Consider the following 2500-nt stretch of genomic DNA (forward strand, 5'->3'; position numbering starts at 1 on the left):
CAACCACTGTTCACACGAAACCCTTCTCCACTTCAGTCCTCCAAGGTCTCATTCGATTATTTGCTACTACCACCAAGATCTGTACCAATAGCGGCTCCATGCAGGCTTACGCCAAACACTTCTAAGCACACTATTGTACCCTCCTACTCACTAAAGTTTCAAAATTTATAAATCAATCGAAATTGTTTTATAAATCATCTACTTTAGCGGTAATGTATAGGTATACAACTTAAGCGCCATCCATTTTAAGGGCTAGTTGCTTCGGCAGGTGAGTTGTTACACACTCCTTAGCGGATTACGACTTCCATGTCCACCGTCCTGCTGTTTTAAGCAACCAACGCCTTTCATGGTATCTGCATGAGTTGTTAATTTAGGCACCGTAACATTACGTTTGGTTCATCCCACAGCGCCAGTTCTGCTTACCAAAAGTGGCCCACTGGGCACATTATATCATAACCTCAACCTTCATATCAAGAAAGGTGAGGTTCTTACCCATTTAAAGTTTGAGAATAGGTTAAAATCGTTTCGACCCTAAGGCCTCTAATCATTCGCTTTACCAGATAAGATTATTTTATATAATTTTTAAATGCACCAGCTATCCTGAGGGAAACTTCGGAGGGAACCAGCTACTAGATGGTTCGATTGGTCTTTCGCCCCTATACTCAATTCTGACAATCGATTTGCACGTCAGAACTGTTTCGGTCTTCCATCAGGGTTTCCCCTGACTTCAACCTGATCAAGTATAGTTCACCATCTTTCGGGTCACAGCATATATGCTCAAGGTACGCTCCAGTTAGAGGTATAAATAATAATAAATTATCATTATACATAACTATATGGAACGCCCCGGGATTGAATTAATTGACTATTTATTAAAAAATAGACTAAAAATTAATCCCATTATATTTAAGTTAAGTTAATTATGCCATTAAGTTTAATATAACTCAATGACTTGCACATATGTTAGACTCCTTGGTCCGTGTTTCAAGACGGGTCCCGAAGGTATCCTGAATCTTTCGCATTGTTAATCATATAAATGCATACAAATAAATATTAATATCATAGATATTAAATTTTTTGTAAAATTCAAAAAATGAATTTTAGCATTATATATAATAAAATCTATCAACACTTTATCAAATCATTAGTATTTATTTTATGTTAATATGCTTAAAAAGCAAATTAATTTAAATAAACTTAATATCACCAATGATCTTTTGATAAATACTTTATTATGTTAATAGATTACAATGTCCTTATATGAAAAAAATGCACATTATTTTTTTAATTATTTAATGATGAATTTTTCATAATGGATATTCAGGTTCATCGGGCTTAACCTCTAAGCAGTTTCACGTACTATTTAACTCTCTATTCAGAGTTCTTTTCAACTTTCCCTCACGGTACTTGTTTACTATCGGTCTCATGGTTATATTTAGTTTTAGATGGAGTTTACCACCCACTTAGTGCTGCACTATCAAGCAACACGACTCTTTGGAAATATCTTTCTAGTAATCATTAACGTTATACGGGCCTGGCACCCTCTATGGGTAAATGGCCTCATTTAAGAAGGACTTAAATCGTTAATTTCTCATACTAGATATTAAGATATTCCATACACTGCATCTCACATTTGACATATAGACAAAGTGACTTAGTGCTGAACTATTTTCTTTTCGCTCGCCGCTACTAAGAAAATCCTTGTTAGTTTCTTTTCCTCCCCTCATTAATATGCTTAAATTCAGGGGGTAATCCCATATGAGTTGAGGTTGTTTTAATATTCTTTTTTTATCTTCTCACAATTTAATAAAAAAATTATATCATCTTTTCATCTCTATTTTTCTTTTCTCCTTTTATATATTGTAAATATATAAAAATAATAATAATGTAAAATGAGGCAATCCTAGAATAAAAAATTTAATTTTTATGCTAGACATTCCTCCTTTTAATTACATATATAAATTATTATTTTATATATATATATAAATAATATGAAAATTTTTTGTAAAGAATACTTAGATTCAATATTTTCATCATTTCATTTTATTTGAGAGGATTTTTTTTTTAAAGAATATATAATAAATAAAATTCATTATATATCTTTATTTTTTTTGCTATTAATATTATGAATTATTTAAAATCCAATAATATACACATTTGCTTAAATTCAATTATTTTTATAAAAGAATAAGCAACTTATTTAGCATAGTCTTACAACCCTCAACCATATGTAGTCCAAGCAGTACTTTAAAATTGAATTTAATGTACATAACAGCATGGACTGCGATATGCGTTCAAAATGTCGATGTTCATGTGTCCTGCAGTTCACACGATGACGCACAGTTTGCTGCGTTCTTCATCGACCCATGAGCCAAGTGATCCACCGCTTAGAGTATTTTTTTATTTATTTTTATTTATAACAAATGTCAATTTTTTTTTGCATATATTAATTGAAAGAGTAAAATTAAATAATATTAATAATATATAAATTGATTTTCTT

At 31.1% G+C, this 2500-nt stretch overlaps 1 non-coding gene and 1 pseudogene across 1 annotated transcript in view; both read right to left on the reverse strand.

The window, feature by feature from the left end:
* The window catches only part of LOC129252633 (large subunit ribosomal RNA), a 3987-nt gene extending 2215 nt beyond the window's left edge, over nt 1-1772 (reverse strand). Inside the window, exon 1 of the ribosomal RNA XR_008583554.1 lies at nt 1-1772. This exon is cut by the window's left edge and continues 2215 nt beyond it. This is a non-coding gene — a ribosomal RNA (large subunit ribosomal RNA).
* A 442-nt stretch (nt 1773-2214) lies between these two features.
* LOC129252635 (5.8S ribosomal RNA) lies at nt 2215-2395 on the reverse strand (annotated as a pseudogene).
* Nucleotides 2396-2500: the final 105 nt, after the last annotated feature.

The sequence above is a fragment of the Anastrepha obliqua genome, unplaced genomic scaffold, assembly GCF_027943255.1.
Source record: "Anastrepha obliqua isolate idAnaObli1 unplaced genomic scaffold, idAnaObli1_1.0 ptg000293l, whole genome shotgun sequence".
Taxonomy (NCBI): Eukaryota; Metazoa; Arthropoda; class Insecta; order Diptera; family Tephritidae; genus Anastrepha; species Anastrepha obliqua.